At 37.3% G+C, this 27,214-nt stretch overlaps 1 long non-coding RNA gene across 1 annotated transcript; it reads right to left on the reverse strand.

Annotated features, from left to right (window-relative positions):
• Positions 1-27,115, reverse strand: LOC109498958. The gene is made up of 5 exons (XR_002741765.2): positions 25,848-27,115; positions 21,236-21,327; positions 12,724-12,907; positions 7,282-7,335; positions 1-186 (listed from the first exon to the last, which is right to left on the reverse strand). It is a non-coding gene; the product is annotated as an uncharacterized LOC109498958 (long non-coding RNA).
• Between the last annotated feature and the right edge of the window lie 99 nt (positions 27,116-27,214).

Consider the following 27,214-nt stretch of genomic DNA (forward strand, 5'->3'; position numbering starts at 1 on the left):
TTGGTTTGAAGTTTTGATTCTGGTTTTCTGTATTTATTTATTTTTGTTTAAAGAAACAATGTGAATATCCTCTGCTGGGTCAGGGCGGGGGTCAGAAAGGTGACTCTTTCCAGATGATGGGAGAAACCAAATTTAGTTCTTCCAGGCTTGGAAAGCTTCCTGCATTAAGTAGCATTAGAGATGAGCCTGAAAAAGACAAAAAAATGGGGGGGGGGGAAGAGGGGAGGGGGGAATGTGTTCTCAGAAGAGAAGAGAGGAAGACTTTCTTGTTCAGATGAGAACTAGTGGCTTTCTGAGGTAAATCCAAGGGCGGTATAGAGATGTGTCTTCAAACTCTGCACACATCCAAATCACCCAGGAGAATTGGTAAAAATGAGAGTCACTGGGCCCCACCCTCAGAGTTTCTGATTCAGCAGGTCTAGATGAGGCTTGAGAGCTGGTATCTCCTTTCTTTTTTTTCTTTGAGAGAGGGAGAGAGAGCATGCATGAGTGGGGAGAAAAGCAGAGAGAGAGAGAGAGAGAGAGAGAGAGAGAGAGAGAGAGAGAGAATCCTAAGCAGGCTCCACGCTTTGCATGGAGAGAGAGTAAAAATTTTATGTCTATAATTCAGTTTCTTTATATTTTTGTCACCAATATTTGCATGTTTAAATAATATATTTTTTAGTTTTGCCTTGCTTTGTATTTTCTATAAATACAACCATAGTTTATGTATACTTTTATACTTGCTTATTTTATTCTACATTATGTTTGTGATATTCAACAGTGTAGATGTAGTCCCTTCCTTTTCATTGCTGGTTAGTATCTATATTTTATTTACCCAAATGTTGGTCATAGGCTTTGTGTTGTTTTAAGTTTGGAGCTATTGTGAACAATCCTGCTTTGATTATTCTTACACTTGTCCCCAGGTGCTCATGGGCATGAATCGATGATCTAGGGTACATATGTTGGAGTGAAATTACTAAAACTGCAGTGTATGTACAAATTTACATTTACTAGTGATGAAAAATTGGTTTTCAAAAACAGTTATACCCCATTTCTACCCCCTAAAATGCATGAAAATCTCTACTGACTCACTTCTTTGCATTTGGTTGTGGCAGATTTTTAAAATTATACAAACCTTAAGGATATGTAATGATATTTTATGATTTTTATTTGCATTTATCTAATTATTCATAAAGTTGAATACTTTTAATATGTTTGTCATTTGAGTTTCTTCTTTAATGACACACATGTACATATCTTTTGCTAAATTTTATCTTTTTTTTCCTTTATGTATTAATTCAATAGCATTCTTATATATTCTTACCCTCCCTCCAGTGGCAGCAGACCTTTAACTTATACCAGTACAGGAATATGAGCCCAGGAGGTACTCCTGTCTTTTCCCTAGGAGCAGGGCTTTTATTTCTTCTTCTTCTTCTTTTAAATTTATTTATTTTGAGAGGGTGGGGGGAGAGAGGGAGAGAGAATGAATGAGCAGGGGAGGGGTAGAGAGAGAGGGAGAGAGAGAATCCCAAGTAGGTTCCTCATTATCAGAGCAGAGCCCAATGCAAGGCTCGAATCATGAACCATGAGATCATGACTGGAACCAAAATCAAGAGTGGGATGCTTAACCAAATGAGCCACTCAGGTGCCCTGCAGGATCTTTATTTCTACCCTCCCTTCAGGAAGTAGGTCTCAGCATGACGGTTTGCTTCCCCTATCCAAATGGTATAGAGCTTTTGCTTCATATGAAAGAAGGGTTTAGGGAAGCAGGCAGTGTTTCTCACCTTTTCCTCCAGCATCATCTCAGACCAAGAGGTCCTGACCTGACCTGAAATCAAGTCAGACGTTCAGCAGGCCGAGCCACCCAGGTGCTCCCCCACTACATATTAGTTATTAATTTCAAAGAGAAACATTGCTTTTACCACAGAGAAATCTGGCAGAAACTACCTTAGCCAAATGATCAAATTCAGCATTACCACAAACTGACCTTATTTGCCCATGATATGGTTCACTGAGAAGGCTCCACTTTGTCTAAATGTTATCCTTTCCAAAATGTTTTACCTGCATCCAATCATGAGGAAGCAATAAAATGAATCTAAACTGAGGGACAATCTGCAACAATAACTGTCTGTCCTGGACTAAAAAAAAAAAAAAAAGTCAATGTGATGAAAGGAAAAAAGTCATGTTGGGGAAGGGGAAGAACATATTTTGTTAGGTTCATACATTAGCTTGTCCCTGGGTTTTATTTCAAGTCCCCATTGTGGGTTTAACAGAAGGAAAAGTCTTGAAAGAAGCAGTTTTGAAAGCATAATTGAATTTAAATATTAAAATTAAAATTAAAATTATTTTAAGTGAAAATATTTCTTTTTTAATTTTAATTTTTGTAATTATTTAAAATTTTAGTTTATTTATTTATTTTGAGAGAGAGAGTAAGCATGAGAAGGAGAGAGGTAGAGAGAGAGAGAGGGAGAGAATCCCAAGCAAGCTCTGCACTGTCAGCATGGAGCCTGATGTGGAGCTCAAACTCACAAACCCTGAGATCATGACCTAAGCCGAAACCAAGAGTCAAGACACTTAACTGACTGAGCCACCCAGGCACCCTAAGTGAAAATATTTCTAAAATATTTCCCTGTCATATTTAATAGAGATTATCAAGCATAATTTAACTTTTTTTGCTTACTCAGAATAATCGTTGTGAGTATCCTTGGACTTCTAATCATAACAATAACCCTACCAGGAAGATATTATTAAAATTGTTCATTAAAAAAAACCCATAAGCCACTAAACTGAAGTTCTGAGAATACCAGAGAGAGAATAAGAAATAATAAAAATATTCCCAGATGATAATTTTTATTATTGGTGAGATCCACAATTATTACATTTTAAAGGATGTATTCTCTCACTGACATCTTTTGAGGACATTCAGTCTTGCCTTAAGAGACCATTGGGGTGAAATACTAATAGCTTATGTTTATTGACTTCTTTATTTGCCAGCATCACTTTATACACTTTCACCCTCACAAAAACTTTATGTGGTTGGTGCTAGTTTTATTCCCATTTTATAGGAAACTAAGGAACAAGGAAGTTAAGTGATTTGTTCAAAGCCACAGAGTTACTATGCAAAAAATTGAAATAGGAACCCAGGAAGTTTGGCTCCAGAGCCTATTCCTTTACCACAATAAGTTCAGCTAGCATCCACCCTCTCATATAGATACAATAAAAAGAAAAAGAAAAAAGAAAAGAGAAAAAAATTATTTGTGTGATGAGAACTCTTAGGATTTACTCTCTTAATAACTTTCCTACATATCATACATCAGTGTTAGTTATGTCATCATGTTGTACATTACATCCCTAGTATGCATTTTTTGTATGACTGGAAGTTTATGCCTTTTGAGAACCTTCCTCCTTCAAGTCTGATCTCTTTTTGTGTGAGTTTGTTTTTTTTCTTCTTTTTTGATTCCACATATAAGTAAGACCAATATTTGTCTTTCTCTGTCTGACTTATTTCACTTAGCATAATGCTTCAAAATCCCTCCATATTGTTGCAAATGGTGGAATTTCCTCTTTACCACCACACCATGCTACCTTTCACCATGCTGTTCTGCACAGTGACTGAATGGAGAAAGCTGTTCTCTACTCTTAGAGAATAAATATTAAATAAATAAAATAAATCTCCACCTCTGGAGACAGAGCACTTGCATTGTTTTCTTTTCATTGTTGATGATGAGATTTCAAATCTCCAGAACATTTGCAAGATGAGAGCAATGAGCAACTATATATTTATCTATTTATCTAGGCTAGCTCATTTTTAATCCTTTGCTTCTCCATTTCTCTCTTTCTGAGCCATCTGAAAATATCATAATCCACCAACCCTTAGGAGGTACAAGTAGCTTGTGTATGAAACTATTCTCTTATATATGGCCCATTATCAAATTTCTGTAATTATCTGAATGATATCCTCTATAGCTTTATTTTTTTAATCCAGGATCCAAAAAAGAATAACTCATTGCATTTAGTTGTTGCACTTCTTTAGCCCACAATCCAGAACAGTTTCCTATCCCTTTTTTTTTAAAGGCTGAATAATATTCCATTGTATATATATCTTAATCCATTCGTCCATCAATAGACACTTAGATTGTTCCTGTATCTTGGCTATTTTAAATAATACTGCTATGAACATGGGGTGCAGATATCTTTTTGAGTTGATATTTTTGTTTATGTTGGATATATTCTCAGAATTGGAATTGCTGGATCACATGGTAGTTCTATTTTTAATTTTTTTGAGGAACCTCCATACTGTTTTCCATAGTGGTTATACCTATTTACATTCCCACCAACAGTGCACAAGGGATCCCTTTCCCCCATATCCATGCCAGCATTTGTTTTCTCTTGTCTTTATGATGATGGCCAGTTTCAAAGGCATAAAGTGATATATCATTATGTTTTAATTTGCATTTCCCTGAGGACTAGTGATGTCGAGCATCTTCTCATGTACCTGTTGGCCTTTCATATATCTTTGGAGAAATGTCTACGCAGGTCCTTTGCCCATTTTTAAATTGGGTTATTTATTTATTTTTGCTATTGAGTTGTATAAATTCTTTATATATGTTGGATAGAAACCCCTCATCAGGTATATGGTTTGGAAATATTTTTTTCCCATCTTATAGGTTGTCTTTTCACTTCTTTCATGGGAGAAAAAGAAGGGGAAGGAGAAGGAGAGGGAGAAAAAGAAGAAGGAGGAGAAGGAGAGGGAGAAAAAGAAGAAGGAGAAGGAGAAGGAACAATCCCCAAACTCTAAAGTAACCACAGATTTTATAGTTGTAAGATAACTTACGTGCAATAGGTCATCAATAATTATTAATTGAATGAATAATTCATAATTTCTGTTTCCATTTTAATTTTCTTAGTGTTATCTGAATGCTGTTTTTTTTCTCAAGTTTTGATAATCACTTACTCATAGTTCAAATGAATGTGTGTTGAAACTACGTTGTATGCTCTGTGTGTTTCCACAGTTTCCTGTACTTTCCTTCGTGCAAGGGATATCTACCAGCGCAGTTCATTGAACTCCTCATGAAAGATGAAGCTCGTACACGTGTTAGCACAAGCAAACACTGGACTTCAGAAATATGTAGAAAGACATTCATTAAAAGGAACAATCAACAAAGCTGGGGCATTGGGGGTTAGAGTTCCCTCCTCCCCATCCTAAAGCCTCAGGGTACCTGTTGGGACCTTTTCATTTTAGTGCATACACAGTCTGAGTGTGAGGCTCACGTGATTCTTATCAGACTCAAAGACAAGGAACTGACATCTGAACTCACCCAGCTTTCCATGAATTTATATTCAATCTCATATGGAATGCTACTGAACAAACTACACTTCAGGTATTCATACCCATGAGGTATTCATAATGCAGGCATGCCACGGAAATGAGCCCTCCTTGAACACCTCAACTCCTATCCCAGGATGCATGGCATTTTGTTGTTATTGCTTATTCAATCGTATCTCTTATACATTCTAGATTTTAAGCAGGAGGCAAAGAGTACTGTACTAATTTTGTTGTCCATTTTCTGTCTGGTAGCTTACACAATGCCTGACGCATAGTACAAGTTATTATTAACTATTCCAGACACTGTGGGGGCAAGGAGGAGTCAAAAATGTGAAAGAACTGGTTGTTTCCTCCCAAGAACTTGTAACTTTGGTGAGGAAGATTGATGGGGAAATAACTAACAGTAGTGTAAGTTAATAACATAAATGCTAGGAAGAGATTAAAATTATCAGCCCTGGTAGTCTCCAACACAGGGAAGTTAATTGCTAATTTATGGGATCAAAAAAGGTTTTACAAAGGAGTGGTTTTCAGTTGCATCTGCAAATAATGTAGTCTAATATATAGTGAATTCCCCTTTTCCGGACTTCCAGTCTTTTTCCTGAAAGGAGAAATTTTTAGAAAGTCTTCCTGTTACTAAGGGTCTGCTTCCTGAGGAAAGTCCTGAATAGCAGTTAATGATTTAAAAAACAAGAACCTCTGTGTGACAATAATGGATCCAGATCTGGGTGCTTCAGTCTGGAAGGAATATATTAACCAAATTTTCAACCCAAATGCTATTCCAGAGCCTTTGGGTGTCTGTCTCTTTGCTTTAGTTTAAGCAATCGGTTTTTGACTCACAAATAGTTTCAGATAATAGCATTTCTAATTGTATTTTAGTCCTCCTTACTATCATTCATTCAAGGGTGTGAACATTTATTTTTCTTAACTGGATTCATAGTGTTTCTTGAATGCTCTGATGACCAAGATAAAATATATAGACTTTAGTAATTGGGTTTTCCAGCTGAAGAGCTATTACCTCTCTCAAAAAAGAGAGAATATACAACAAATCCATTTGAACTCTGGTATTTTCTTAAAAGAACTACACATTTTCATAAAATATTTTGCTAAAATACTACAAGTTTTGGTGGGCTATTTCCCTGATTTACATCAGAAACTCAGTTGAAAAGGTGAAAAAGAAACAAATCATATTATTTTTTCCTTTAAATGATTTCTTCAGCACAGAAAATTTAAGAGACTTGCTCTTTATCACACAGAAAACCAAAAGCAGAATCATTAACTGTGTCCTATATTATGTGTTTGCTTCATGGCTATAAAAGAGATTAGAAAAATTTTGTCCCTAATAATACAGTTTTCACTAACCACTCAGAAAATGACAGTGAGAAGTGGAAGGAGTTAAAATGAATGTCTTGAAAAAGGCAAGAAGAGGTGGAAAAGATGAAGGCTGCCTGAAAGAAGCAGGATTTCTTGAAGCAATCTCTAAGGCCACACCATTGGCCCATGCCATCAAAATGGTGGGCTATATAACATAAGAAGAGGCTGAGACCCTGGGTGACCAGTGACCAAGAAAGAGCTGTGGCACAGCTGACTACATGAGGGTTGTTGAAGGAATTAAACATTTCCAGGCCTTTTCTCCTTTCACCTGAAATAGTTTATGTGCCATTCTCTTTAACAAAGTTGTCAGGGTACAAAACATTTATGGTCTGTATCTTAAAATTAGCTCTCATCTATTCCCTGTAGTGCTATCTATACTCCTGAAATGGATTGTAGTCACTTTAGGGACAAGGACAGGGGATATACATTGCATCCCCACAGGATCTGGTACAATTTCTTCTACAAGTTAGGGAATCAATAAATATCTTTTGATGGTATTTTGTTTAATTTAGATGTAAGGGATATACATTGTGCTTATTGCTGTTTAAGACAATTCCCTTTTTTTTTTTTTTTTTTAAGGCTGATGCTCTCCCCTTTCCCACCTGTGAATCATCAGATGAGGCATCAGAAGCCATACTTTCACTCTGAGGTGCTCTCTGAAAGGCAAATGGAACCAATAAGACTCTTAGACATTTGTAGTTTGATCTAAGGAAAAAAACAGACATTTGAGTTTCTTGTCAATGAAAAGTTTATAGAAAAAAAGAAGGTTCACAAACTCCCTGGTTCCCATATGTGTCACACAATCTGGTTGTCTACCTAGAGGCATAGCTTCTATTCTTATCCATTATCAAACACCACAATTTCCCTCCAGTGTTAGCTGAAGACTCCTTGATCTCATAGAAAGTGGTCCTAACTTCCAGGCTAGGGATGGTCATAACCAAGTTCAGTCTAATAAGTCTAATAATAATCATAAACTCAGTTTTATTTACTGTGACACAATAGGAAGTGTGCTAAGTGTCTTCTGAGAAATGCTTATTACTCCTTGAGAAAAAGAGAAAGAATAAGTTCCTTTCTACCCTAGCCACCATCCTCACCTACTGCTTTCTGTCTTTGAATGGAGTACCTGGTGTCAAGGCAACCATCTTGTGACCATGAGACAACTAAGCCCCCAAATGGCTGGCATACTGAGGCTGGTGAAATAAAAGGATGGAAAGAGTCTGGCTCCTTGATAACATCGTCAAGTGGCAGAACCAGCCCTGGAATATGTAGAATATTATTTTGCTAGATAATTAAATCTCTTTATTTATAAAGCCACTCTTAAATTTTCAGTTACTTGCAATAAAATATATCCTAAATGATAGACCATATGACCCAGAATCTTCCTTATATTTTATTAGATTCATTAGTATACTGCCTACAAATTCTTTTTCTCACTTGGGTAACTAATGTAAATTTATATTTTGTGCAGCCAAAGAAACATTAACTTATTATATAGGCTTATTAACTCATATATAAGCTTTTCACTAAATATTTGAGGGTTTTTGGTTTTTTTTTTTTTTTTACATCACAGGAGAAAGTCAGGAAAGGGTTTATCAAAACACAAAGGATAAATGATACTTCCTTTGAGTGTTTTCCTCTGCAATTTGATTTACATTTGGATGAAAGCAACACAAGCTCATAAACTGCTATTGCTCTTATACTTTCCACTGTAAGAGTCGCGAATGAGGGGCCCCTGGGTGGCTCAGTTGGTTGAGCCTCCAACTTCAGCTCAGGTCATGATCTCGTGGCCCCACATCGGCTCTGTGCTGACATCTCAGAGCCTGGAGGCTGCTTCAGATTCTGTGTCTCCTTCTCTCTCTGCCCCTTTCCTTTGCACACTCTGCCCCTCTCTCTCTCAAAAATAAATAATAAAAACATTTAACAAAAGAATTGCAAATGAGTAGGGAGGTAATTTGAGCATAGCTTAATCAAAGGTAGGTGCTCTTGCTAATAACCAAAGAAATGCAATTGAGAGTTATTATTTTGTGTCATCTGGGTTGAAAGTAAAGTAGAGATATAAATATGTAGCGATGAGCATTTCAAATGGACATATCTCCTTTTTTTTTTTTTTAATGTTTATTTATTTTTGAGACAGAGACAGAGCATGAACAGGGGAGGATCAGAGAGAGAGGGAGACACAGAATCCGAAACAGGCTCTGGGCTCCGAGCGGTCAGCACAGAGCCCTACGCAGGGCTCGAACTCACGGACTGCGAGATCATGACCTGGGCTGAAGTCGGACGCTCAACCGACTGAGCCACCCAGGCACTCCTGGACATATCTCCTTTTAAAAGGTATAAGGTAACCCTAAGTAAAACCTACAAAGACATTCATCTCATTTGACCAAGTAATCCTATGCTAGAGAATTTTTTCTAAGGAAATATTTTGACAGATGTAGGACAGATGTTTTTATCTGTAAGAGAAAAAAAGAAAAAGAAAAACATTAAATATTCAACAATAAGAAAAGAATGTAGCTAATTACAGATTATAAATGAGAGGGACTCTAGTACCACCATTAAATATAGTAATGGTTATGTAAGCAAGTAAGAATACAGAAAATGTGATGTACTTTTTAAAAGCACAATAAGTAATGACATGTAAACTGATTGCAATTATAGATAGGATCTACACAGGAAAAAATAAAAAATAGTTTTTGGAGTGAGGTGGAATTGAGGGTGATCTCTTTCATTTGTTTGGTCTTATTCCAAAATGCTTTACTGTTCATGGCAAGCATTATGTCATGCCAAGATCACCACCTATGCATCGAAATAAATGTTTTACCTCTCTCCAAACATCATGTGGACTTAAGGATTTGCTTTTTCTATGTTCTCATGCTGAATAATCTGACTAATGGAAAATTCTTGATGAGGACAGACCTGAGAACTGATAAGACCACCATCACAAGGGATAGAAATGTTCAACACAAAGCTCTTCAAGGCCTTAGCATGATTGATGAGATAGTATCTGGGTGGTATCAGAGTGGCCTACTTTCTTCCTAATCCATAACTTCTCCCTGTTTCCTCCCAGGCAGCTGTTTGTCTCTTATCTTTAGGAAGGTTCCTGAGCCTAAAAAGCCCTTTCCTAGGCCTGCTGAAATTCTTTCATGTGGCTGAGGTTGCACCAGATATGCTGCTGGGAAAAGATCTCAGTGAATAAAAGTAGTTCCTCTTACTAGAACTGAGAATCCTTTTCTTGAAAAGAATGTAATTGGTGCAACAGCAATATCTAGGGAACACTTTCTTTTTTAAAAAAAATCTTTCTTAATGTTTATTTTTGAAACAGAGAAAGACAGAATGTGAACAGGGGAGGGTCAGAGAGAGGGAGGCACAGAATCTGAAGCAGGCTCCAGGCTCTGAGCTGTCAGCACACAGCCAGACATGGGGCTTGAACTCACGGAATGTGAGATCATGACCTGAGCCGAAGTCGGATACTTAACTGACTGAGCCACCCAGGCGCCCGTAGGGAACACTTTCATTTGTCCTTTCGGATGAGGAAGTGGTATAAAGTGATGAATGTGTACAGAGCTGCGCTGAGAGAACTTGAGAGGGAACTCCTAGGTGAAGAAAATACATTTACTTCTACTTCCACATTGGTCTGTGTCTTTATATAAGATAGGAGAACACTAAACAACACTGATCATGTGTAATGGTCAAAATGGGCCCACGTTCTATAGGAACCATGTCTTCAGCAGAGAGGAATACATCGATGGAGAGAAATCACCACATTCTGAGAAGAAATCTTGTGTCCCAGCCACAAGAAGTATAAATTGCCTTTTGGGATTGGGAGAGATAGTAGTCCGTACAGAAGCATTTATTAGAGGCATTAGTGCTTCTCAACCAGAGGAGTACCACCTCCTGGTAGGCATTTGGAAATGTGGGGGAGAATGTGTGATGTCAGAATGACTAGGAGGTGTTACTCAATGTAGTGAGTGAGGGCTGGGAATACTAATGTTGTCCTATAGTGTCGTAGACTGTCCTGAATAATGAGGAATCATCCCCCATAGAATTCCAGTAATGACCCTATAAGAAAACGCTAGAAGAGCAAAGATGGGAATGATCATGAAATTATCATCAAAAATGGAAGGAGGAGGGGGACTACAGAAGAAAAACACACTTCTCTGAATATCAAGTTTTGTTTTGATGGTAATGATTCCACAGTGCAGGAATGTACCTAGTATATTAGGAAGGGCTTTATTAGATACCCTTATGCAACATCATCCAGGGAGAAAACAGCTGCTTTGGAATTCTCCAGTTAGAGTCTGAAAGTGGTAACACTGTGAAATTTATTTTAGAGAGAAGCTTACAAAAAATCAGGTTTCAAAAATATACCTGCTGGAATTTTTATCAGCCTTTATACTTTTTCTGGGCTTTATAATTTTATCTAGACTTCTGGGATGGCAAATTTGAATACAGAGAAGGCCAATCAAACAGATAAAGAATATTTTTCATTTACATTTTTCATTTTGAGCCTAATACTTACTCGAAACAATCCAATAGATAAAGAATATCCAATGCACGAAGATGTGGTATATATACAATGGAAGATTACACAGCCATAAAAAGGAGCAAAATCTTGCCCTTTGTGGTAACATGGGTGGACCTAGAAGGTATTATGCTAAGTGAAATAAGTCAGACAGAGAAAGACAAATATCCTATGATTTCACTTACATGTGGAATGTAAAAAAAACAAGACAAAACAAATGAACCGACAAAACAACACAAAACAGAAACAGACTAATAGATACAGAGACCAATCTGGTTTGCTGGAGGGGCGGGCCATCTTGGGATGGGTGAAATAAGGGAAGAGAATTAAAAGGTACAAACTTAAAGTTATAGAATAAAGCAGTCATACGGTTGTAATGAACACAGGGAATATAGTTAATAATATTGTTACAACTTTGGTAACAGATGGAAGCTAAATTTATCTTGGTGATCATTTCCTAATGTATACAAATGTTTAATCACTACGTTGTACACCTGAAATTAGCATAATATTGTATGTTAATTATACCTAAAAAAGTCCAATAGTCTATTGGCCTAATATTTATTGATTGATTGACTGATTGATTGTCATTGTCGTTCCAATTTGGGGAAAGTTGGGTTTGTACTAATGTGTTTAGCCATGCAGCATGATAGGCTTTGAACTAAAACTGTCACACAGGGGCGCCTGGGTGGCTCAGTCAGTTAAGCGTCTAACTTCGGCTCAGGTCATGATCTCACAGCTTGTGGGTTGAAGCCCCACATCAGGCTCTGTGCTGACAGCTCAGAGCCTGGACCTGCTTTGGATTCTGTGTCTCCCTCTCTCTCTCTCTCTCTGCCCCTCCAGTGCTCATTCTTTGTCTCTCAAAAATGAATAAACGTTAAGAAAAAAAACTATTGCTTAATGAACTGATTGAGCATAAGGACGTTTCTGTAACACATATTCTTCATCTATTGGCTTCACGCAAAGGTATTCAGGCAATCACACAACTGCAGCTATGTGCTCAACCTGTAGTTTTAGGATTTGACTAAGCCTTTTATTTTAATCTTCTTTTCCCTGTGACTGATTATTCATTATTACAGAAGATTATTATAAGGGAAGGTTTAGTCTACTGATGACCCTTCCTTAATTGCATTTTATACTATATAATGAGGAAAAGCACAAATCGAAGCATACCACCCACTGAGCTGAGAGCAAGTAAACACATTGAAAAGCGATGTATTATCAACTTATTTTCAGTCTTTTCTGTATGCCACTGATATATTTGAAAGTGTTTGCAATCCTAAATCTAGGCTTCCTCATATAAGAGACTTTAGTTTCCCCTAAAGAAAAATTAAAATCTTCTCTCTCTCCTTCATTCACTCATCACTCTCTCTCCCTCCCTTCCTTTTTCCTCCTTCTTTTATGAAGAGGATTCTAGTGCTTTGGCTACTTCTCAATGTGTTTTTGTTCTCCAAGTGCTTCATTTTTATCCGTCTTGAGTAATGGAACCCAGGGAAGAAGAAATAACTTTAAAATCTTAACACACCTTCTCACCCCTCTGCTCCTCTCCTGGCACGGCTCCTACCATGTTGCTTTTGGCTAAGTCCTCCGGTACATTACTGCTGGGTCTTGAGGGGTGTGGGTCTTAAGTTGGCCATGGGTCAGCTTCCTAGGTGGCTTTTTGGAGCCTGAACTTCCACTGCACTTACAGGAGAAAAACTCTCTAGGGTCTGGTGGGAAAAAAGATAAAAGAATGTTTTTCTTAGTTTACAGATCAGAATAAGAAACTGATACTTGAGCTTTGTTTTGGGGGCTCCCTAACCCAGGGAAACTGGTCAGAAGAGGGAGGGCAGGGAGTTTCTCTCCACTTAGGAGGCCATAATCCAGTTCCCAGAGGCATTCCCTCCAGAGCAGAACACTGCTCACAGCCTGGGTGGCCCTTAAGTTCCTCCTGGAGAGATGAACTGAGAGTAAGGGAGTGGTCAGAGCAATGGGTAGGTGAGTGGTTTGTGCTCATTCTTCCCCACACTGCCCAGGGGGCTTTTGTTTGGAGCTTAAGTTGGGAGGGCTGCTGGAAATAATTTCTTTTCTGTGTTGTTTTAAATGAGAGAAATATGATTGTATTATTCCATTCTTTATCTTTTCTTCAGCCCTACCTCTAGAGTATGCCTTTTTTTCTTTTTCCTCAACAGATATCACTAACTTAAAGAGTTTGTAATGTAGGTTTCTTAAGCGGATATGAGAAAACATGCAAGGTGGTCAGGGGAGACATGTTTTCCCCCTTCTGTTAAATTCTAGGACAGGCTTATCACACGCTGTTTCTGTTGCTTTCACTGTCCACTGCTTTCTTGTCTGTTCAGCGACTACTACTCTGCAAAACCTTCCCTGAGAGCATTTCCTTTCCATCTTGTTATGACCTCCCAGTGACTTACCCTGGTGGAAATAAAGCTTTATTGAAACAGCATTCTCTGAGCAACCTATAGGCAAGCTGCTTAACAGGTTTTTGTCCCTTCTGGGACAAGTGGGAACAAGTTGAGCCCACCCAGTCCAATTGCTTTCTGTGATGGTACCTAGAGGGGTTCTTAAATGAGATTTTTAGAAAGACAACAAAAACAACAGAACTACAAAAGGAAGATGACTGAATCTACATGATGAATGAAAACAATTTATATTTAGCTATATTCTTTTTTTGGGGGGTTGGTTTTGGTTTTTTGCTTTTGGGTGTTTTGTTTATGTTTTTGTTTTATTTTGTTTTCTGTTTTTTGTTTGTTTGTTTGTTGGCTATAGTCTTTAAAAAAATTTTTTTTTCCCAACGTTTATTTATTTTTGGGACAGAGAGAGACAGAGCATGAACGGGGGAGGGGCAGAGAGAGAGGGAGACACAGAATCGGAAACAGGCTCCAGGCTCTGAGCCATCAGCCCAGAGCCTGACGCGGGGCTCGAACTCACGGACCGCGAGATCGTGACCTGGCTGAAGTCGGACGCTTAACCAACTGCGCCACCCAGGCGCCCCAGCCATAGTCTTAACTTAAATATTTTTGTTGGATTTTCTGTTGGGATCTAAGCAACATTGCAACTCCTCTCCATTCCTCCCTGCATTGTACGTTTGGAAGCCTGGAAACTACTTTTTAAAAACTGCTTTGTCATCAGGCTTCCAGTATAGGTTCCAGAAATGAGAAGGCACTCCTTGAGATTTACAACACAACAGAAGGAAAAAAGAGAAGTAGAAGCCATCATTGACTCAGTTGCTGTGGATAAGTATGTGAGCTCTAGTAACGGGCAGACATGAGGCTTTGCCAGAAGTTTCTAAGTATTCTTCTAGAAATCACCCACTTTGGTGCTGCAGAAAGCTGAGATCAGTGGCAGAGATTTCTTCTGATCCCTGCACTTTCTGAATGCTGTGAGGAGCTTCCCTGACCTTTATTCTCTTCACCCTTAAAGTGGTTTTGTGTAAGAGTTCTGACTGTCTGTATTAAATACCTTACTGCTTGAAATACCTAGAGTGGTTTCTGTTTTCTTGACCAAATTCTGACTGGTACAATCTATATAACCAAGCAGAAGAGACATTAAGGGTAAAAGGGTAGACTTTTGTTATGCGATTTTAGTTACTACTCATCAAGGCTCATATGATTAAAACAAGAGTCATTCTTTTTCTTATACTATCCACTGTGCTCATTCTCTTGTGTGTTCTACTCCTGTTTTGTCTTATACCTGTATTGTGATTTGCTTTTCACATAAGAGCTCTTACTTTTATTTATTATGATGGTCTGCACATAGTAGGTCTACAATGACTTATTTCTTGAAATAAAAAGATAAAGTATGCTTATGCTTTTGCTTTGAACTCATTTCAGATATAATATTTGGTAGCTGAATAGCAAGTGAAAGAGGCAACTATACTTCTAAAACATTTTGCAAAATGTCTGATAGTTACACCAAGGAATAGTTTATCCATCAGTGCAAATAATGTTGAATCATTGCTTACTCACTTTTTGCATATATCATTCACTCAGTAAATATTTATTGATCATCTGCTAGGTGTCAGGAATCGTTATAAGTACTTGGAACTTATCAGGGAACAAAACAGGGAGAAATCCCTGACCTATCCAACGCACTGCTCTGATGTGAGTTTTGAAACTTGAGATAGGATGTTGTTTCCTTTGCTTCTTTGTGTTAAGTGCTTCATTGTGACTAAGGCAGTTATTCTTGGTGGGGTAACAAGTGTCCTGATTGTGGATCCAAATGGAAAACAGAGTCTCCATATTAAGAAGCATAGAGTCCAAAGCCCTGTTGGTGAAACTCATCTTCCTGGGATGCTTAATAAAGGGATGGCACTTTCTGTCTTCCTTGCTACTCAATGTCACATGCATATCTAGACAAATTTTTTTCCCGTGTGAAGATCCAAACTTCTTCCTCTTTATTAGTAGCGAGTAAAGCATAGTTTCTCCCCAAGTCTTGGCAAGTTGTTCTCCTGAGATGGATAATATGCAGAAGCACTCACTCAAGTTCTTACTTGTCTATGGTTTATAATATTGCTCTTATTGTTTATATTTAGACATAAAATAGTTTGGAGTGGTTTCTTATTCTATATCTTATTTTTGGCATGTCTCCATGAAAAAGTCCTCATTATCTTTGCTCGTACGCCACTTCTGAGTGATTTCTTGGATGAGACTGACTCATTACTTATGACTATCTTCAGTAGATTTTCTTTGGAAAGGATTATAGTTAATCCTAATACATCTGAAATATTAAGTAATTTAATTGTGGGTAAATGATGGAAATGTATTGGCTTCATGTATATATGTGTTGTCCTTCTTAGTAAATTGAATACATGAGGAAGAGAATTCACCCAAATATCATTTAGGTTAATTTTACTTCTTTTCATGAATAAAGGAGGCTGACATAGTCACTATACTCCCAGTGGTCTCAAAGAGTGGCCAGAAGGAAACCAGGGACTGTTAGCATTTCTGGATGTTAAAGAGTCCTGAGTCCTTGACATAACATCTCTACCTTTATTTCCTTATTGAGTCTTTAGTTCCTACCTTACACCAAAGGCGCGATCCTCTAATGAGGGCTGAGAAGGGCAGGGCCAGGAGTGGTCAAGGTATGATCTGTGGATCTGAGCCAGAAGAGCCATGGGGATCCAGGCAATAGCATGGATCCAGCCTAAAAGATGGTTGATTTGGGCAGCTAGAATTTGGCTCTATTCAAAATAACCTGTGAAAGTCATAACAAACATAGGCCAACTGAACTTGGATTTAAAAAATTTAAACCAATTGGTACAGCATGGCTTTTCAGAAGGTGGGAAACCTACGCTTCCCAAATTTTATTCTCTGTCCAAACATAAAGATAGAAAACAGCAAGTCAGGACAACTGTCTTTTATAGTGTGCATATCATGCTGCCTGCATATAGAAACTGACTGAACTAGATAGCAGAAAGACCAAAAAATTGAGAAGGGAGTAGGCAGAGAAAAAAAAAAAAAAGAGCAAGGTATTGGGAAGACTTATAAATCATTTATAAAAAAAAAATACAAGGAAAGGAAATACTAAAGGCCTACTTTCATCAATGCCTATGAATGGTCTTAAATCAATAAAAGAACCCAAGCAAAAAAAAAAAAAAAAAAAAAAAAAAAAAAAACTAAAATAAAAACAACAACAACAAAAGAAACCTGAAACAAAAAATTAATTTTACTGTGTGTCGTATAAATAAAATCATAATCAACAATTTTTTAAAACTCAGGAAAAAGAAGTGTTCCAAGCCTGAGGCAGAGCTGGAAGAAGCAGAAAGATGAGGCTTAATGATTGCTCTCTCTTTTGTAGTGTGTTTCCACTTTAATCCGATCTATTAACATTCTGTGTGTTATTTATTCAAATAGGGGAAGGTATGTAAATACACTAAACATAGGAAGGCATAGGTGGAGATGTGCCAGCTTTGAAAATGTGGTAGGTAAAATGGCAGTAGATCTCTCCTGGCAGGCACATTCCAGTGTCCTTGGCTAACCAAAGGGCGGTACTGCAAAGAAATCCTAAGCAAATATTTTTTCAGTTAATGGGAACAATTACTGAAATTTCACACAACACTTCCATCTTGCTCTGCAGTTCAATTTCCCTTCCATACTTAATATCCAACCTTTAAAAATAAACATTTACAGAGCTAAGTTTACTTTAGCAAGTTTTGAAAAGTCCCACAAAATGGGTGGAAACATGCTTTGGCTTGTTTCAGGATGTGAATTTCTTCTCTTTCCCATCTCTTCTTTCTCCAAAATTTCCTGTCCTAGTTTAGGGAATGTGTTGAGGCAGGGAAGCAGGTGGAATCTAGAGGCAAGACTAGGTAAGGGAGGTTCCTGGGGTACTTGGGTGACTCAGTTGGTTGAGCCTCGACTTTGGTTCAGGTCATGATCTTGAGGCTTCTGAGTTCGAGCCCTGTGTTTGGCTCTGTGCTGACTGCTCAGAGCCTGGAGCCTGCTTCGGATTCTGTGTCTCCCTCTCTCTCTGCCCCTCCCCTGCTCATGCTCTGTCTCTCTCTCCTTCAAAAATAAATAAATGTTAAAAAAAATGTAAAAAAGATTAGGAAAGGGAGGTTCCTATATACTATCTGGGGTATCTTTTCTTATGATGAAATCTTCTCAGGCAGTATCTTTTAGATATCAATCAATATATCTTTAATATCTTCTTTATTTCTACCAAGATTATTTCTACTAAGAAAGATATGAGACAATTAAAATTACAACCATATACAATTTATGGAATAATAAGATTAGAAAGTAAATTTAATGGCCATCTGCTTTAGGAAATGAAAATATAATGGACTATTGCTTATATTTAGATCTTTAGAGTAACCAAAACAAGACAAGAAATATATGCATGTATTTATGGAGTGAGATTTTGCAATTTCCCCAACTCTGTATTTGAACACAGAAAAGCCCTCATAATAATACCCAAAATGTCCAATTATATTATCTTTGGTATCTTCACCCCCAAAATTTGGTGATAATTAGTTTTATTTTGGCTATAGTTACTGTGATAATCAAAATATACATTAAGCAATAGTCATGCTGATGGAGTGAGAGACTATTTGTAAACATGTCTAGGGAGATGGAAAGGTGATGTTAGCATATGTAATTGAGGAGTCTGGCTCCAGACCAGAATTCTATGTATGATCTTTCAAGCCCAATCATAGGCAATTAGAAAGGTTTTATCTGGTAGGCTCCTTGGGGGAAAGCTGTCCTTGCCATACTTGATAACAGTCTGGAGGGAGTTTCAGACACTTGGCACCTGCCCCCACAGGCCAGCCGCGCTGTTACAGGTTTCAACATTCCTAGTCCAAAGGCCTCTATTCAGAGGCCTCCTTCTCAAGGGGACTTCAGGATGCTTTCTTACACCCTGACTCAGTGTTTAGTGCTTTTCCACTCCTTGTCCTCCTTCCCATCCAGAGTTTCCCCAGCAGTGAGACAATCCCCTAAGCTGTGCTGTTACATTTGAACCTCACCTGGAGCTGACCTATGAAAGGAAAATAGAACACTGTGGGAGCCAGTGCTTTTTATTATTTTGCCTCTTTGTTATGCTATTGCAACAAGTAAATGCAGGCTTAATTGTTACTCTCGGTTTGGCTTGTTGTCTTAGTTGACCACTTCAGCATCTGTCAGCTCAGTTTTTTCCAGTTTAGCTCTTGACAGTAATTAGACCTCAAACTTTAGAACAGAGATACAATTTGTAGTTCTAACTCTGGGCTAAATGTATGTTTATCCATAACAATTGGGCAGCTTCCCTGAATTCCAGAGTCCTTCTGCTCATTGAGAGGAATTGAAAAACATAATGGTTCCATGGACAAGAAACAGAACAAAATGTTGAGGTCTTGGGTTCTAATATACCTTGCTCTGTAATTTGGGCATAAAACATCATCCAAATTTCTGGGTTTCAGTTTTCTCAATTATAAAATGGAGACTTTGGACAAGTGGATATCTAAGATGCCTTTCACTCCTGATTTTATGAAGAGAGTGATTGCTGGGGTCATCACCACTTCATTCATGGATGTAGGTCATAGTATCTATCGCTAAACTTTATTAGGGTGTGGGACAGATGGAGAAAGGAGGTTGGGGCAGAGGGAATAGTCCTCAGTGTCTGGTCCTTGATCATTCAATGGGGAGCTCTAGAATTTAGATAAGAATTTGGGTTTCTCTGAGGACAAGAGTAATTTGGCCTGGGAATTATACAACTTTATACATATTTTCCAGAGCAGACAAGCCCATGATTTAGTTTTAGGGCATCCTCAGGTTAGTTTCTAGACATTTGGTAAATGATACTTTATTTATGGACATAGGGGATTCCTATTCTAGTATTTACAAAATATGTAGATTTTGAACAGACATGGAGGTTATGGACTGGATTGTATCCTTCCAAAATTCATACATTGAAACTCTAATGCTCAGTGTAACCATGTTTAGAAATGGGGCCTTTAGGGATGTAACCTTCATGTAATGAAGGTTAAATGCAGTCATAAAGGTAGGGCTCTAATTCTATAGCGCTAGTGTCCTTATAAGAAGAGAAAGATCTCCAGTGATAAGGTCATGTGAGTATACAGTGAGAAAGTGGCCATCTACAAGCCAGGAAGAGAGATCTCACCAGAAACCAACTCTGTTAACACCTTAATCTTGGACTTCCAACCTGCAGAACTGTGAGAAAATATGTATCTGTTGTTTAAGCCACCCAGTCTTTGGTGTTTTATTATGGGAGCCTGAGCTGACTAATACAATAGGAGAAAACAATCATCTGTATAAAACTCATTGTCTAAATATGAAGCAAACAAAAAATGTGGCATAATAGTGAGTGATTAATGGAATATAAGAAAAGAAAATTTGTTTTTGATCTTGACATTGATAGAGGTTTCTTCATGTAGCACAGGTTTACTGACATAAGCTTACATTTCACTTTTTCATTCGTTCTGCTGAAAATAGCATTTCCTTAATCACATTTTAAATATTTACAGTTGTTTTTTAGTTTTCATAATTTGGCTTTCAGACAAAGTTTAGGACACTGAATTATAATAATTGCATGCATGGGCATGTATGTAAATCTATATAAAATAAAAATACTCTAAACTTCAATACTATAAAATTAAACATAGAGCTGATAAGCTGGAGGATAGTGTAGAAGGAGAGTTGGAGCAAAAATGTAGGGAACTAATTCCTCATATATTGGGCAGTTGAGAAATACTATCTGAAGCAGGTGGGTTGAGAAATAGAAGATACTGTTTTTTTTTTTTTTAACATTACAAAGATTACAAGTAGTATTATGATAAGTAAGTGGCTTTGGAGTTTCTGAAGAGAACTAATCAATGGAGCTCCTCTTTCTCATCCGGTTTCTGAACAAATTGCGGAATAAGGCAAGGAGTAGGGTTGATGGGAGATTCCAGGGTTACTTTATTATTCATAAAGGCTGAACTGGAGTACCTGGTGGCTGGGAGAACTAACAGGCTTGTTTAATGCATGTCAGGAGGAGGAACTTGACCCATGCAGTGATAAAAGGGCTGTACTGGGGCAGAGCCCACAACTGGGCAGCAGCAGAGCATGCCTTCACCCTGAAGCTCTGGTCTCTAGTTTCTCTTTCTCAAATTCACCACTCGGATTAAGCCATTTTAAAATAAATTCCAGGGTGGAATGGAGAGAGGCCAGGACTGACATCCCCACATAGAAGGAAAAATCAGGAATGGGGAGTTTTTCCTTTAGCAGTTGTCTCTGGGGAGTTGAACATGTGTAGGGTGTGGGGTGGGGGCAGGAGAAAAAGTTTACTTTTCACTATATACCCCTTTGTTCTCTCTCTCTCTCACTCTCTCTCCATCTATCTATCTATAGATATAAAGAAGCAATTGATATCTTTATACATATATATATAAAGATATATACATATACACATAAAGATATATATATATATATATATATATAAGTATTTAGCTACCATATATATATATATATATAAAGAGTGACTCATAACAATATAAAAATAACTTGGGAAGACTAGCAATAAAAGGTAAGAGGTGAGTGAGGGCTTGGTGTGTGTCTTACCTTCACTGTGGCCGATTTTTGTTCTTATTTTGCCCTGTCTTAATCCCCTTGGATTTAGGCTGGGCCAGGTGAGAGGAGGAGATGATGAAAGACTAAAGAAGAGAAGAACAAATGCCAGCTCAGTACTGTAAGTCATTCTCCTGAATATTTATCTTCAACCCACATCACCTCTAATGTAGAAGCCACACCTCAGTCTCTTTCAGTAGATTTACCTTTATTTTGTTCACTAAGACATGGGCATGAGGTGACATCTCAGCCACCGTGCCCTGTTTTTTGGATTCTCAACAGCTTTGCTTTCTTTTCTTGCATTTGAATAACTTCTAATAAGGGTGAGAATTAAGGCAGGACCCTCAGACCCTTTGAACAGACTGAGGTGGGCTACTCCCAACAACACAGATCTTCCCTGACTTAAGATGGGGGTTATGTCTTGATAAAACTATCATAAGTTAAAAATATCATTAAGTCGAAAATGCATTCAATACACCCAACCTACCAAAGATTATAGCCTAGCCTAGCCTATGTTAAATGTGCTCAGAACACTTACATTAGCCTACAGTTGGGCAAAATCCTATAACACACAGCCAATTTTTATAATAGTGTTGACTATCTCATGTAACCTACTGAATCTGTGCTGGAGTGAAAAGCAGAATGGCGGCATGCGTGCAGAATGGTTGTGAATGTATCGGTTATTCACTCCCTTGATCACGCGGCTGATTGGGAGCTGTGGCCCGCTGTCCCTGCCCAGCATCACAAGCGAGGTTTGCGCTGCACATGGTGTTGGGCAGCTGTGGCTAGAAATGTTTGACATGAGAATACTTAATAATTTATGTTCTCAGAAACCAGGAAGTGCTGGACTTGAGGATTTCATTTTTGAGGAGGTTTTATTTCTGGTGACGCTGCCTGCAACCCACTTACTTTATCAAAATAACAAGGTTTCTGAAGGAAAAGAAAGACCTCCTTCAACCTTCCACCAAGAGACAAAGGAGAAGAAAACATGAAATCCTTGAGAATGTTGCAGAGTACAGTTGCCCACCCCCCTCCATTAAGTGGAGTGAACATGATGCAGGAGGATAGGAAAGGGTAGGAGGAAAGAGAGAGTGAAAACCTCCCCAAAACAGAGGAAGGAGAAAGCTCAGAAATGGAGGACATCTAGGGAGGAATGACAGAACTCAAAGGAACTGCAGGCTGGTCTTCGTGATAAGGCAACAGGGCCCTGAACCCTCTGCAGTCCGTCCGTATAAGCACAAGGAGTTAACACTTCAAAAAGAGGGTAACAAGCAAACAACCCAATGTTCACCGATGAGGACTAGTCTAATGAACCATTGTCTATCCACACAATAGGATGATTCTGGCTCCAAAAGGGAGAGAACACTGTCTCTCTGTACTATTGTGGAGTGATCTCTAGGATATGCTTTTTTAAAAAGTAAGGTGGATAAAATCATGGATAGTGTGCTATTATTTATCTAAGTATCTATCTATCATCAGTCAATCATCTATCGTCTATCTATGTACCTATCTTTAATATATCTATCTATCTTTAATATAATAACACGTGAATAATAATATCTATATCTTTAATATATTAATACTTTAATATATGTATCTTTAATAATATAGTAATTGCTTTAAAAAACCAGGAAGATAAACTATAAAATGAAACAAAATGGGTCACTATTAGGGAAGACCCTAGAATGGGGAAAAGGGTAGAAGTCGAACTTCTTTGAATACACCTTGTTTTATACTTTTGCTTTTGGAATCATGTATATGTTTTACATAAGTATAAAATAAAATAAATGTTTTTAATTCACAAAAATAGAAATTAAGAAAAAGACAAATGAATCTAACTGTGAATCAAGTTAGAGGCACAATCATACAGTAACTATTCTAAATGACTTTTTGTAATAGTAATTTGATTGTAATCCCAGAGGGATACTCTCTATAAGAAACTATAAAACAGGGAAACTAGTTTATTCAATGACAACAAAAAATTTGCAAGGAAATTAAAAGGCAGAGGAATGGAGAGGGAAACCCATAGACTTAAGTCTGAGAGGGCATATCTATGTCCATTGCAATGTATAGATTATATTTAGATTCTGATTCAAACAAAAACAAACATTCTAAGAAAAAACATTTCTAAGTAATATATAAAACAAAACATTCTAAGACACTAGGGGAAATGATACTGACTGGAAATTTCATGATGTTAACAAGCAATTATTAATTTTTTAGATATGAAAATTTTATTGGTTAAATTTTATTTTAAAAAGAGTTCTTAGGCCTTAGTGATACAAATGGAAATATTTAAAGACAAAATTATGCCTAGCATTGCTTCAAAATAATCCTAGGAGAGGGAAAGTGGTGATAAGTATATGGAGGCTCATTTATACAACTTTTTATGTCTTTGAAATTTTCCAGTCTAAAAAATAAGTTGTATACAGGGCAGCAGGAGACATAAAATTCTCCCTGAATGGTACATTTACAAGTTTTGTGAGTGAAGTTTTCTTCACACAATTGAGGTTGTTAGCCAGATTTGGATATTTGTGTCCTCTTCTGTGAATTTCAAACCCCTCCAGATAATGTACTCTTTCAGACCACAAGAGAATGATGAAGGCTTTGAGGAGATCAGTATTCAGAGGTTCTTGGGGCTGATTTTAAAACTGGCCTCCACATTTGCTTCCTTCATTCATCTTTTTTTTTTCCCTTCTGCCACCAGCCTAATTCTGTCTTTGCCAATTATGCCTAGGCTATTATAGTCACTACCTTATTAGTTTTTCCTACAGCATAAGGCTAACAGAAGAGAACCATCTCTATAGCAGATTTAGAAGATCTCCCTAAATATAAATGTTTAAAGAAGTCTAACCAAAAAAGTCATAGAATGGAGAGGCACTATTGATGAAAAACATTTACACCAATGATCAGAATTTATTTAGGCTTTTTGTCTAGTTAGGTAAATGATGATTTTTATTTTATTTTTATTAAAATTTTTTTTAATGTTTATTTATTTTTGAGAGAGAGAGAGAGAGAGTTCAAGCAGGGGAGGGGAAGAGAGAGAGGGAGACACAGAATCTGAAGCAGGCTCCAGGCTCTGAGCTGTCAGCACAGAGCCCAAAGCGGGGCTCAGACTCACAAACCGTGAGGTCATGACCTGAGCCCTTTTATCTCTAGTCCCTCAGTTCTCTCTCTGGAAGCATTAATACTAACAGTTAAGGGGTGCCTGGGTGGCTCAGTCATCCTACTGAGTAGTTAATCATCCTACTCTTGATTTCAGTTCAGATTATAATCTCATGGTTTGTGGGTTTGAGCCTTGTGTTGGGCTCTGCACTGACAGTGTGGAGCCTGCTTGAGATCCTCTCTCTCTCCCTCTCTCTCAAAATAAATAAATAAATAAATAAATAAATAAATAAATAAATAAATATTTAAAAAAAGAATATTTATAAAAAATACTAATAGTCTATTGTATATTTCTTGAGATATAAATATATTTGCAGAAAATACAATTACATATCACAAATGGTAGATAATTAAATATAATTATTGAATAGTCTTTAACTTTTTCCACTCTGTGATTTTTTAGGGCTTCTTTTTATTTCTGGACTATCATTTGCATAGCCAGCTCAGAAAAACAATTCTGAAAAAATGTTTGCCTCACATTTGTATTTTTCTTTGGTTTTGAAAAACCCACAAAATGTCAGATACAATCATAGACATTGGGATGCAAAGATGAAGAAGGCATTCCTTCAGAGGGAATTCAATCTAGTTCAGACAGTCATGTTTTCAAATAAACAGAGCTAACGACTGACTGTCTTCATGTACTCAACACTTTAATGGGGATGGTGTTAAATATATATTTTTAAAACCTATAATGGCAAAAAAAATCACATTACTCAATTTACTTGAAATATGAAAATTAAAAACAAATTCCCCCCTAAAAATGGTGTACCAGAGAATGTTTACAAATAGCTCAATACATTAATGATTGATGTTTAAAGTTATTTGACAACCATAAAAATACCCTCATTTGTTAACAAATTTTCCTAGTGATGAAGAAAACCAACTCACTCTTCTAAGTGCTTGATTATTGGATCTATAGATGATTCAGACCCTTAATTTTTCCATTTTTCTGTGGCCTATTTTTGGGATACTTTACTTCTTAATTAAAATCTCTCTTTAAGATGGCTAGGAGGAGACAGGAAATGAAGGTTAAAGCAAAGCTCAAGTGCATTTAGATTAGTCATGCAACTCCTTGCTAGCAGCTCCGTTCAATTCCTATGGAGAGAGTCAGGAAAGTCACCAATGACTGTGAGCCTTTGGGACTATCACTGAAGTCTTGTCAATTGTGCTCATGTGTCTTTTTATCGAGATCCTCTTTATAAAAAACACTGTTAACTCTTTCATTGTTCTTTCTCAAAACCAAGCCTCCAATATACTAGGTGTTGTTAATCGACACTGGGTTGCCTAGAAAATGGAGATACGGATTGTTTAAGGCACTTATCTTGAGTCAGTGATAGATCTGGGAAGATAATTTGCCAAATGGCAGCCATTTGTCTCTAGTATCTAATTTTGTCTCTAGTATCTAATACAAACTTAGCCCATACATACTTTATATACTTACAAGTGTTTAACTATGATGTTCCAACAAGGGATAGTGACTATTCTGTAACTGTTTCAGACAATTGCTGACCTGTTTATATTGGTAGCCAGTGTCCTTGCTGAAGACAAAATAGACAAAATGGCAAGATTCTTAGTTTAGCTAGGAATGTTTTCTTTATTACTATTTTGGCAGGATTTAGGGGAGGCCAGTGGTGACTGAAAGGCAAGTTTTGTATTATTATCATTATTATTATTTCACTTTTAGTTTTGTACTCATTTTAGCTATGGGTGAGGAAAATAATAAACTTGCCTCTGGCTGTTGGCTAGTTTGATTATGCTGTTGCTTCTGTTATTACTGAACATCAAGAGAGTGGACATTATCCAAGGCAAGAAATAATTCAACAGAGATATACAGAGGTGTACCAAAAATTACCATAGTAAATTACTTTTCCATGTTTTGAAACTCAATTTCAATATTTTCCTCATTAACTCTGGACAGTGTTTGAAAACAAACTGCTCCTGACAGAACCAAATGAAGGTCAAGCCTGTCTTTCACACCTGAAAATGAAGTTCTCTGGAAATATAAGCTGTCAAAATATAGCATGAGTAGTATTTATAATCAATCATGTGCTTTGGACTTGGTCAACTATAGACCATTCTAGAGAAATTGAATGGTGGCAGTGCTCTCTACTGTCATGCTGTGATTTTGATATCACAAAGCAGACATCCTGAAAAATATTCACTTCTGTTTTTGTCTGCTTAAAGAAACTAGGATCAGTGCTAGCAAGTGGAGGAGAGAGTATAACTCCAAACCCAAAGAAATAAAAATAAACTTAAAAAGAGGACAAGATGTTCTAATAGGGCAAGCAAGCATTATGAGCTATTTCCTTTCTTGTAGCCATGTGCAGAATGGTTAATAAGTGGCCAACAGAAGCAGCACTATAATAAGTCTATTGCTTTGTAGCATTAATACTTGGGAAGTCATTAATATTGTTATAAGTTCCTCTTTTAGAAGTCATATATGGTCCATTCTCTAAGTAGGATTGAGCCTGAAATTTCCAGGAAGATGGGTACCCAGAGTTATTTTCTTAAGTATTTTGATTTATTTCATAATTAGAGAATAGATATGTATTTAATTTTTTAAAAGGGTACCCAGATAATGGGTATTCAGGTTGGGAATGAGGCATAAAATTACAAACTGTAGTTTACCACCATTAAGTCATGTCCATTATGGTAGCCATGACCACATGGGGCCACCATCACTTAAAATATGGCTAATGCACCTGAAAAACTGACATTTTAATTTAATTTAAATTTAAAAATACTAGGGGCGCCTGGGTGGCGCAGTCGGTTAAGCGTCCGACTTCAGCCAGGTCACGATCTCGCGGT

This window comes from Felis catus, chromosome B1, assembly GCF_018350175.1.
Source record: "Felis catus isolate Fca126 chromosome B1, F.catus_Fca126_mat1.0, whole genome shotgun sequence".
Lineage (NCBI taxonomy): Eukaryota > Metazoa > Chordata > Mammalia > Carnivora > Felidae > Felis > Felis catus.